Source organism: Triticum dicoccoides, chromosome 6B, assembly GCF_002162155.2.
Source record: "Triticum dicoccoides isolate Atlit2015 ecotype Zavitan chromosome 6B, WEW_v2.0, whole genome shotgun sequence".
In the NCBI taxonomy this organism is placed as follows: Eukaryota; Viridiplantae; Streptophyta; class Magnoliopsida; order Poales; family Poaceae; genus Triticum; species Triticum dicoccoides.
Window position 1 is genome coordinate 559,395,185 of NC_041391.1, and position 11,350 is coordinate 559,406,534.

Consider the following 11,350-nt stretch of genomic DNA (forward strand, 5'->3'; position numbering starts at 1 on the left):
ACTAGCACTAGTAAGGTACGCAAGCTCAAGAGATGCATTTATGGGTTGAGGCAAGCATCTTGGAGCTGGAATATTCGTTTTGATGAGGTCGTCACTAGTATCGGTTTCATCAAAAGCGAAGAGGACGCTTGTTTATACAAGAAGTTAAGTGGGAGCTCAATAGTGTTTCTGATCTTGTATGTGGATGACATATTGTTGATCGGGAACGATGTTTCGGTGCTGAACTCGGTCAACGAGTCATTGAATGGCAAGTTTTTAATGAAGGACCTCGGTGAAGCGGTTTACATATTGGGCATTAAGATCTATAGAGATAGATCGAGGAGGCTGCTCGGCTTAAGCCAGAACACGTACATAGATAAAGTGTTGAAGCGGTTCAACATGAGTGAGGCGAAGAAAGGGTTCTTGCCACTCTCACATGGTATAAGGCTAAGCGAGACTCAGAGTCCTTCGACATCTGATGAGCGAAGCAGGATGAGTAGGATTCCGTATGCCTCGGCAATCGGATCCATCATGTATGCCATGATATGTACAAGGCCTAATGTTTCTTTTCTAATAAGCCTAACTAGCAGATACCAGGCCAACCCAGGTGAGAGTCACTGGGCAGCGGTAAAGACTATTTTGAAGTACCTGAAAAGGACTAAAGAGATGTTCCTAGTTTATGGAGGTGAGGAAGAGCTCGTCGTAAGGGGTTACGCCGATGCTAGTTTCCAAACCGACAGAGATGATTGTCGATCACAGTCCGAATTCGTGTACGTCATGAACGGAGGAGCAGTGAGCTGGATGAGTTCCAAGCAAGATATGGTGGCCGATTCTACCACAGAAGCCGAATACATTGCGCCTTGTGAAGCTGCGAAGGAAGGTGTTTGGATCCGGAACTTTCTGGATGATCTTGGTATTTTCCTAGCCTCGGTAAAACCATTGGACTTTTATTGTGATAATTATGGTGCCATCGCACAAGCCAAGGAGCCGAGGAATCACCACAAGGTCAGACACATAGATCAGAAATATCACCTGATACGAAAGATCGTAAAGAATGGTGATGTAGAGTTATGCAAAATTCACACGGATGCAAATGTTGCAGATCCGTTGACTAAGCCGCTTCCACAACCCAAGCATGAGGGGCATGTTAGAGCTATGGGCATTCGACGTCTATTTGATTGACTCTAGTGCAAGTGGGAGACTATTGGAGATATGCCCTAGAGGCAATCATGTATGATGATATTTCCTATGTGTTAATGAATAAAGATAGTCCTTGGACATTATCAATGATGTGTATTAGCAAGTACGTGACTTGTTTGTTGGACTATGCATTGTATGACAACTGTCCTAAAAGGTCCCTAGTCGAAAGGGCCGTGTGGACGCACAGCCGACTAGACTAGCATATGATACGGTTGATGGCATGGTCTCACTAGCCATGGAGCATTGGATGTTAACCGGATAATACGGACTCGGAAGGATCTGGTCGGATTTGACATAGTCGGATCCGAGTCGAGATAAGGTCTGAGTCGGACAAACCCAATTATGAGACACAACGATATGCCATCTGTGAGTCTCTAGTACAACATACATTCTATGTCCTAAGACCTGAGCTGGCACATGTACTCGGGATGGTGACAGACCTGCTTTGGGCCGACCGAACGCTACTTCGTGACTGGGTAGTTACAAAGGTAGGACTCAGGCTTGTCCAGACCCATGCTGCGAGACGTGGTCGAGCAAGATGGGATTTGCCCCTCCGATCAGGAGAGATATACTCTGGGCCCCTTGTGTGATCTGACCAGGATAAGCATGGCCATGCGACAAGGATTATGAGATAATCTGGATAGTGGTCGGCATCACTGGAACGAGAAATAGGTCGGGCTAGCACAAGGATGACAGACTCGCCTTGAGCCCAACAACATATATCGTGTGGAAAAGGGAACAGAAGTGTGACATGTTGTACAGGTTCGCCTAACCAGCTTCATAGTCTGCTTGGTGTTCGGCATGCCTTGCTAAAGGCCGCTACCAACCGTGCAGTTCGGAGGTGATCCGAACTGCGATCAAGCCAGCTTGAACCTAAGGGGTCGCGCGCTTAAGGGAAGGAACCTATGAGGTCGGATACGAGGACACTGGTTGGATGTGATCCGAGCTGTATTCGGATTGTGGCCGAGTAGACTTATGGGATTTAGGGTCCGTGCGAGGCCCAAGTGTTGAGCCCACGACGGACGCCTATATAAAGTGGAGGTGCGGCACACTCAAGCGATTGATCACTTCGGCGTTGTCACTAGGATTTGCATGTGTTGCGAATAGACACCTCCACTCGCCGCCAACTATGTGATCGGATCTAGCAGTCCCCCGCATGGTGTTCCTCCTGTTGGGGAACATAGTATTTTCAAAAAAAATTCCTACGCACACGCAAGATCATGGTGATTCATAGCAACGAGAGGGGAGAGTGTGTCCATGTACCCTCATAGACCGAAAGCGGAAGCGTTAGCACAACGCGGTTGATGTAGTCGTACGTCTTCATGATCCGACCGATCAAGTACCGAACGCACGGCACCTCCGAGTTCAGCACACGTTCAGCCCGATGATGTCCCTCGAACTCCGATCCAGCCGAGTGTTGAGGGAGAGTTTCGTCAGCACGACGGCGTGGTGACGATGATGATGTTCTACCGACGCAGGGCTTTGGGGTGCCCCCTGCCCCCATATATAAAGGATCAAGGGGGGTGCGGCCGGCCAGGAGGAGGGCGCGCCAGGAGGAGTCCTACTCCCACCGGGAGTAGGACTCCCCCCTTTTCCTAGTTGGATTAGGAGTGGAGGGGGGAAAGAGGAGGGAGAGAGGGAGGAAGGGGGGTGCCGCTCCCCTCTCCTTGTCCTATTCGGACTAGGGGGAGGGGTGCATGGCCCTGCCCTGGCTGCCTCTCCTCTTCTCCACTAAGGCCCACTATGGCCCATTAAGCCCCCGGGGGGTTCCGGTAACCCCTCGGTACTCCGTTAAAATCCCGATTTCACCCGGAACACTTCCGATATCCAAACATAGGCTTCCAATATATCAATCTTCATGTCTTGACCATTTCGAGACTCCTCGTCATGTCCATGATCACATCCGGGACTCCGAACTTCCTTCGGTACATCAAAACATATAAACTCATAATATAATTGTCATCGAAACTTTAAGCGTGCGGACCCTACGGGTTCGAGAACTATGTAGACATGACCGAGACACATTTCCGGTCAATAACCAACAAAGGAACCTGGATGCTCATATTGGCTTCCACATATTCTACGAAGATCTTTATCGGTCAAACCGCATAACAACATACGTTGTTCCCTTTGTCATCGGTATGTTACTTGCCCGAGATTCGATCGTCGGTATCTCAATACCTAGTTCAATCTCGTTTCCGGGAAGTCTCTTTACTCGTTCCGTAATACATCATCCTGCAACTAACTCATTAGTTGCAATGCTTGCAAGGCTTAAGTGATGTGCATTACTGAGTGGGCCCAGAGATACCTCTCCGACAATCGGAGTGACAAATCCTAATCTCGAAATATGCCGACCCAACAAGTACCTTTGGAGACACCTGTAGAGCACCTTTATAATCACCCAGTTACATTGTGACGTTTGGTAGCACACAAAGTGTTCCTCCGGTAAATGGGAGTTGCATAATCTCATAGTCATAGGAACATGTATAAGTCATGAAGAAAGAAATAGCAACATAATAAACGATCGTGTGCTAAGCTAACGGAATGGGTCAAGTCAATCACATCATTCTTCTAATGATGTTATCCCATTAATCAAATGACAACTCATGTCAATGGCTAGGAAACATAACCATCTTTGATCAACGAGCTAGTCAAGTAGAGGCATACTAGTGACACTCTATTTGTCTATGTATTCACACAAGTATTATGTTTCCGATTAATACAATTCCAGCATGAATAATAAACATTTATCATGATATAAGGAAATAAATAATAACTTTATTATTGCCTCTAGGGCATATTTCCTTCAGTCTCCCACTTGCACTAGAGTGTACAATCTAGATTACAAAGTAATGATTCTAACACCCATGGAGCCTTAGTGTTGATCATGTTTTGCTCGTGGAAGAGGCTTAGTCAACGGGTCTGCAATATTCAGATCCGTATGTATCTTGCAAATTTCTATGTCTCCCACCTGGACTAGATCCCGGATGGAATTGAAGCGTATCTTGATGTGCTTGTGTAACACCCCAAAAATTTAACCAAGATTAGTTTATTAAAATTTTTCCAGGAAATTAAATTTTTATTTTCTGGTTTATCTTTTGATTTCAGAACCTCTCTTTTCTTTGATATTGTGAAGTTTCCACCCCAAGAAAACTTTTCAAATGTTGTTGGACTTGTATACCCTCTCAAGAAACATTTCTTTTATCAGTGGAATTATTCATATGATTATTTTCCCTGAGCTTTGTTTCTTTTAAAAATGATTTTTCACCAGCTTTAGAGCCTCTTTTGCACTACAACCCTTTGATAAATTTATTTAAAAATCCCACCAAAATTTGGGGATGACATATGATGTCCCTAAATCACTTTTATGCAAAAAGATCTTTTAGCATTTGGAGATTTTGAGCTCTACACCAAGTTTTCAAATCTGGTCCAGATTGCACTTTTGCACTACAACCTATTTAAATATTCTTTTAAAACTTCCACCAAAATTAGGGGAGGTCAGTAGGAGTGTGTAATTAAACTTTCTGCAAAAACCCACTGGTGTTCTTTGAAAAATTTGAGAAAACCATCCTCCTTTGCTCTCTGGTCCAGTTTGGCATTTTCTACTACAACCCCATTTTTGTTTTGCTCTAGTGCCCATGATCTTTCCCCTGCTTATAGAACACCCTACAAAACCCTTAAGTCCAGGAGAGTGGACCCATTGGATTATTTTTGGTCCATGCAATGATGCCCTTTTCTTTTTGTCCAGATTTGGATTTCTCAAAAACTTGCACTATCAAGTTTCTAGTCTTGACCAACTAACCTTGCCACCATCACCTACATCTAAAGAGACTATGATCTGGAGTTTTTGGCCACCCCAAGAGTTGCCTAGATGCCCTTGGCATTCTGTCAAACACCTTAAGTGCATGAGCAGAATTGGCATGAACCCTAGTTTACATATTGAACCTGCTTGCTTTGCCTAAATAGCATGTCTCATGGCTCTACCTTAGCTCATAACCCCACCCTTCTAAACCTCATGTGGATTAGAGCCCCCTGGCAGGCATTGGCATTTTGCCAAGCACCTCGCATGCGTGCTCTGGGTGTGCCCAGAGCGCATGTTTTGCACGCGCGTGCACTGAGTCGCCGCGTCCCACTGCCGCCTCCACGCGCCCGTTCTGGCCCCTCCCCACGCACAGCCAGCACGCCCCGACTCCTCCCTCGCCGCAGAGCCGCCCTGGCCCCCTCCTGGCGCCCCACAGCGCCACCACCGCAAGCCGCCGACGGCCACAGGAGGCCTCTGCCATGGACGGGTCTGAGCCACTCCAGCGTGCTAGCTACCCTCTGGAGCAGCTCAAGCTCATCAGCAAGCTCATCCACTAGCGCACGTCGCCGCCACGTCGCCCTGCAACTATAGAACGACGATTCACCGTTCTTATCTAGTCGCGCTATAAATAGGGATCCCCGAGCTCGTACAGTCCCTCAGGCCACCTCAATCCATCTGTCATGGTTCTAAGTCTGACAGTAGAAAGAGGGGGTAGGTATGGAGAGGCAAGATCTTAGCTATGGCGAAGATGTACACGCGATGTTTACGAGTTCAGGCCCTTCTCGGAGGAAGTAATAGCCCTACGTCTCGGTGCCCGGAGGCGGTCGACTGTATTATGTGTGTTGAATTACAGAGGGTGCGAACCCTTGTGCCAGAGGAGGGGGATGGCTTATATAGAGTGCGCCAAGATCCCAGCCCCACTCCATTACAAGGGAACTAATGTACATAAAGTAAGGGCATTACTGGTAACACTAGCATTTAGTACTCTTAATGCTCATGAAGACTAAGGAGTAAATATCTGGCCGTTGTGTGCTCTTCCGGCTTCTGGTTTTTGATATGGTCGAGTGATCTTCCTTGTGGTCGAGTGACGACAGGTAATGATCGTCGAGTGGTGTGAGCGTCGAGTGGATTGCACTCGACGTACGAGACTGGTGCTCTTCTGTTGACTCTTGGTCTTTCTATCTTCCAGGGTAGTGACCTTGGGTAGGACGTATAGGTCGAGCCTATGACCCTACCCCGGGTCTGTATCCTCGTCAGTAGCCCACGAATGGATTAAGGTGTGAGAGGAAAGTAAGACAGCGTTGGACCTGTCCTGTGCTTCGTGTCTCCGCGAGTGTTTCCTGTTAGACTGAACGCCTGTGTTGATGCTTCGGAGTTGACTCGGTTGCCTTGATCCATTCAGGAAGTCGTCGACTGAACTGGTGGCCTCATGCGTCGAGTGTCGTGTGGGAGCGTGAGATCTCGGGCGAGATTGTCTGCGGGGAATCCCGAATTCTGCGGGATATGAAATTTCGGAGGCGCGCGCGGGTAGGAGGGCGCCGAAAAAAGGGGAACCTGGACGAGCCGAGACGCCTCGATTATCGCGCCGCCTTTTTCGCCATGTTCGCTGGGTGCAACTGTAGCAGGATTTGACGGGATTGCCCGGCCACATGCATCAGTCACTCAGAAGTGAGCCTTTATAAGGCGACGAGGCCGGGGTGCTTGCACTGTGCACACCTGCCTCTTCTTCTTCTTTCTCTACTCCTCCGCCGTACGAAGCACTTCCGCCTCTGACGTCGCCGCTTTCCCACCATGGTGAAGGACAAGATGGCGGCACTAGAGCGTGCCAAGAAGGCGACGGGGGCGGCCAAGGGTAAGAAACCAAGCCACGGATCGTCATTACAATCGGGGTTGCCGCCAGGCTGGATCCAAGGCGATTGGATCCGGTCTTCGATCCGGCAGGAGGACCTGACCGAGCTGGAGGAGATCGGGCTGATTGCAGAGGGAGCAGCAAGGCTGCTGAAGGGAGAGACGGAGCCGCAACCTCGACCGGGTGAGTGTGTATTGCTCGCTACCCATGTCGACCGGGGCTTCTCGCTTCCTCCGCATCCTTTCTTTCGAGGGTTTTTGAACTTTTTCGGGGCACAACTCCATCACTTTTCCCCCAACACCATCACGTATCTAGCCGCGTTCGTGTCGATGTGCGAGAACTTCTTAGGGTGTCGACCGCACTGGGGTCTCCTCAAACACATCTTCACCATTCATTCCCAGTCGGTTAAGAAGGCGAAGTCGAGCGACTCGAAAACCCGCGTTATCCAAATGTGCGGTGGTTTAGGTATCCAAAAGAGGAATAGGAGTGCTTTCCCCGCCATGATCCTCCCTGAATCCGTCAGGGGCTGGCAATCGACCTGGTTCTACTGCCAGGACGTCGTTACTCCGGGCCAGTTGACCGGTCTTCCTCCTTTTTCATTCGACCGTGTCCAGACTCCCGCTCCACTGAAGGTTACTGCTACTGAGACCATGGAGACGAGGATGTTAGCGGACCGAGTGGTCCAACTCATCAATGATGGTGTCACTGGCCTGGACTTGCTGGAGGTGTTCCTCGCCCGACGTATCCAGCCTCTCCAGTCCCGTGACCACCCGATGTGGTTGTACTCTGGGCCGGGCGACACCACTCGGGTCCATCTAGAAGAAGTGCCGCTCGGCACCGTGGCCTTGTGGTTGAAGGGTATCACGAGCAATCAAGATAACCCTAGAGGATCCAGGCGAGTCGCCCCTTTCGGAAGTGACAACCCACCCGAAGAGGTACCTTCTCCGTTCCGACTGTTTTCCGCTTGCATTCCGACTGTGTTTGGTGTTGGCTGACTCTTGTTTTGGCCAACTTGCTTTGCAGGTATTCACAGAGATGTACTCAATGCCCAACGACGAACATGATTTGGCGCCGGACCAGGAGGGGGAGGACAGCGTGGAGGAGAGTGGCGAACGGGAGTCCCCGGGAGAGGAGGAGGAGGAGAGTGAGGAGTCGGATGAGGAGGATGAGGTTGACTTGCCGCCGCGCTCTGAGCGTCGATCCAAGCAGCAACACGATCCATCTGGCGGTCAAGTGAAGAGTGTGGCTCCAAGCGCCACCACCCAGAAGCGCACTCGGACATCGACTCCGGAGCCGACGGAGAAGGTGGCTAAGCAGCCTAAAGTCGCCCGTTCCAAGACCCGAAAGACGCTGCCGTGCATCAAGATGGACGTCCCCGTTGCCTCAGGGTGTGTATCTTGTTTGCGTTTCTGCAAGTCAACTGAAGGTTTTCCCGATCCGACTGACGAGTTCTTGTGTCCTTTCAGCCCCACCTCCGCTGCCACTGACATGGACGTTGACAAGGCACCAGAAGACGAAGAAGCAACCTCACGGGCTGGTAAGTTCATTCAACTCAGTCCTGTTCCACCGAGTGGGTGGTCGATTGACTGAAAATTTGGTGCTTCTCTTCTTATGTAGCTCCGCAAGATATCATTGTGCTTCTTGATGACGAGGAGGAAGAAGTGCCCCCACAAGAGAGGAAGAAGAAGAGTGGTGGTTCGAGCAGAATGAGACTTGAAGTCCAAATCCCTCAGTCGATGCCGGCACCTGAGGGGACAGCTCGGACTAACTTCACATTTGCTGACCTGTTGACGACTGATCGTCCGTCGGGGTCGACTGCACAGACGCCTGCTGCACCGGTGCAACTCCATTCGTCTGGCCTGGCCGCTACTTTGACCCCTCTGGAGCCATCCCTTTTTGCTACATATCAAACTCCAGATGATTCGCCAAGTGCCAGGCAAATCTTGTCATGGAGCAGGTGAAGGTGATGCATGAGGCTAGTCAGATAGCCTACAATGCGAGCACTGCCCTTAGAACCAATGTTCAGGTTAGTAAACTTCCGACTGAACTTTTGAACGTTGCTTTATATCTGATCACCCATTGGGTGTTCCTTCATTTAGAACCCAAGAAATCTCTGATTTTGCACTTTCCGAATCAGTGGGGGCACGTCGAGTGCACCCACTGGGTGTAGTCCCCGAGACCACGGTCGGCTGCTGGCAGTCGACTGAGGTTTGATGAGGGTTGATCATTCTGCCTTTGCTTTTTTTTACTGAGTACTGATCTGATCTAGTGGGGGCACGCTGAGTGCACCCACTGGGTGTAGCCCCCGAGACTACTGTTGAATATTTTATTCGGCAGTACTCTTATAGTAAACCTTCTCTTTCACTGTTGTTTGTATGTGTCGGCTGATATGTCTATCTTTCTGTCTGCAGAGGTCTTGTGATCTTGGAGCTCGGCTCACCGAATTAAAGAAGAAGCATATCAGTGTGGAACTTGATCTCAAACTTGCGAAGAAGAATCTAAAGAAAGCTCAAGAAGAAACAACCATCATGGGAGGTAATAATTCGGCCATTTTGTCTGCTTTGTAGCTTTACCCTTGGCACTGGCTTTTCTTTCAGTCTCTTTGAACCGAGTGAATTCGCATAAGAAGATGTGCGTAGTGAAAATCGCAAACTCCAGTCTCGTCTGAAGAGTGTTGTTTCTTTAGAGAGGATGAAGGAAGCTCTGGAGCAGAAGGATCTGGACCTTGCAGCTGCTCAAAAGGAAGCGCGCGACAAGACGAAGCTTGCGGACGAGAAGATGGCTTCAGTCGGCAAGTTGGAGGATGAGAACGCGACGTTGAAGACGACCGTCTCGGACGCTAATCGCGAAGTTGAGCAACTATGGAAGGACAAGGAGAACTTGACGCTAAAGTCGAAGGCCTCAGGACCAAGACTGGTAGGCTAGAGTCTCATTTAGAGCCACTCGCGGCAAAGCTTGTCCTGAAGCTTGAGGGTACGTCTGTCCCGTTAAATAACTGTCGTCGACTGAGATTTGCAATACTGTCGACTCATTGTTTGTTGTGATGAAACAGAACTCTGTCAGGACTTCGAGGCCGAAACTGGACGGGTCGAGACAGGTCTCGACCCTATCAGCTGCCCCCTGAAGGATGAAGCCGCGATGAACTTGCTCTGACTGGAATCGCGCTTGGATGGTGCAGTTGACTATCTGGCTCGGCTCAAGGCGGCGATGGTCCGAGTGGACGCCGAACTCTGGCCTCAGGCGGAAATGTCTCAAGACCTCGAGTCCTTGATGACTCGACTAAACCAGATCGCAGACCGAGTGCAAGAGTGGAAGAAATCTTCCGCCCGCTGCGGTGCTGACGTTGCTTTGTCTTTGGTCAGAGTGCACTGCAAGGAGGCAAAGGAAGACAAGCTGGCAGCCCTCAAGGTGGCGAACACCTAGAAGCACTCCTTCCAGGACTTCATGGACACCTTCCTCGAAGCAGCCACTCGCACTGCCGACAGCATCGACCTCGACAGCTTCTGCGACCCGGCCAGTCCTCCTCCCGCCGAGTGATTAAAAAACATTCTGCCACCACTTTATTTGCCTCGGAATGCCGAGTGGATTTGTAATCGTTAAAACTCCTTCGGGCCCGACGCCCGAGCACTTTATTTTGCAGCTAAGAAACTTCGGACTTATCACCTCACACACTGCGTCTGTCTTCGAATGAAATTCGCCTTTCTATCGAATTATTGTCCATTTGCTTAATGCAGCTTCTGGAGGAGGATGGCCAGTCGCCTGATCGAGCAACCTTTGAGTAGTATTGATCAGCTCATCAGCAAGGCACTTAGCAATGGTCTTGACGTTCCAGTCGACCGGTTGGGTGATCCTTGAGTAGCATTGATCAGCTCATCAGCAAGGTACTCAGCTTCTGGAGAAGGATGGCCAGTCACCTGATCGAGCAACCTTTGAGTAGCATTGATCAGCTCATCAGCAAGGCACTTAGCAATGGTCTTTACGTTCCAGTCGACCGGTTGGGTGATCCTTGAGTAGCATCGATCAGCTCATCAACAAGGTACTCAGGAACGGTCTTGACATTCCAGTTGACCGGTTGGGTAAGGTTTTCGAACCTTACGCGAGTACGAGACTACGGATAACCCTCCCGAGTGAGAGGATTGCTCTTCACTCGGTGAGAATTTTCAAACTTAGGCGAGTACGAGATTGCAGCTAAGCCCCCTAGTGGGAGGATCGCTCTCCACTTGGTAGGATTTTTCATTACTTAGGCGAGCACTGGGTTGCAACTAAGCCCCCGAGTGGGAGGATCGCTCTCCACTTGGTAGGATTTTTCATTACTTAGGCGAGCACTGGGCTGCAGCTAAGCCTCCCGAGTGAGAGGATTGCTCTTCACTCGGTAGGATTTTTTCAAACTTAGGCGAGTACGAGACTGCAGCTAAGCCCCCGAGTGGGAGGATTGCTCTCCACTTGGTGGGATTTTTTAAAACTTAGGTGAGTACGAGACTGCAGCTAAACCCCCGAGTGAGAGGCAGACTCATCACTCG